Source organism: Pseudophryne corroboree, unplaced genomic scaffold (genome assembly GCF_028390025.1).
Source record: "Pseudophryne corroboree isolate aPseCor3 unplaced genomic scaffold, aPseCor3.hap2 scaffold_369, whole genome shotgun sequence".
Lineage (NCBI taxonomy): Eukaryota > Metazoa > Chordata > Amphibia > Anura > Myobatrachidae > Pseudophryne > Pseudophryne corroboree.
Genome location: NW_026970021.1, coordinates 435000 through 435829, shown reverse-complemented (window position 1 = coordinate 435829; position 830 = coordinate 435000).

Sequence of the window (830 nt, the reverse complement as noted above, 5' to 3'; positions counted from 1 at the left end):
CTGTACCCAGTGGAGACTGGGTGCTTTTCAGGAGCTCTCCTGAGCTTTCTGACAGAAAGTATTTTGTTAGGTTTTTAATTTTCAGGGAGCACTGCTGGCAACAGACTCCCTCATCGAGGGACTGAGGGGAGAGAAGCAGCCCTACTCTCTGAGTTGCAAGGTCCTGCTTCTTAGGCTACTGGACACCATTAGCTCCAGTGGGATTGGTACGCAGGATCTCACCCTCGCCGTCCGTCCCAGAGCCGCGCCGCCGTCCCCCTCGCAGAGCCGGAAGATAGAAGCCGGGTGAGTATGAGAAGAAAAGAAGACTTCAGAGGCGGCAGAAGACTTCATGATCTTCACTGAGGTAACGCACAGCACTGCAGCTGTGCGCCTTTGCTCCCATACACCTCACATACTCCGGTCACTGTAAGGGTGCAGGGCGCAGGGGGGGCGCCCTGGGCAGCAATATAAACCTCTTTCGCAAAAATATAACATATATACAGCTGGGCACTTTATATATGTATAATCCCCCACCAATTTTACAGTTTAAGCGGGACAGAAGCCCGCCTCCGAGGGGGCGGGGCTTCTCCCTCAGCACTCACCAGCGCCATTTTTTCTCCACAGCACCGCTGAGAGGAAGCTCCCCGGACTCTACCCTGCTTATACCACGTTAGACAAGAGGGTTGAAAAGAGGGGGGGGGGGGGCACATAATTCGCAAATTACATACAGCAGCACTACTGGGCAAACATTAAGTTACTGTTTTATTCCTGGGTTATATAGCGCTGGGGGGTGTGCTGGCATACTCTCTCTCTGTCTCTCCAAAGGGCCTTGTGGGGAAACTGTCTTC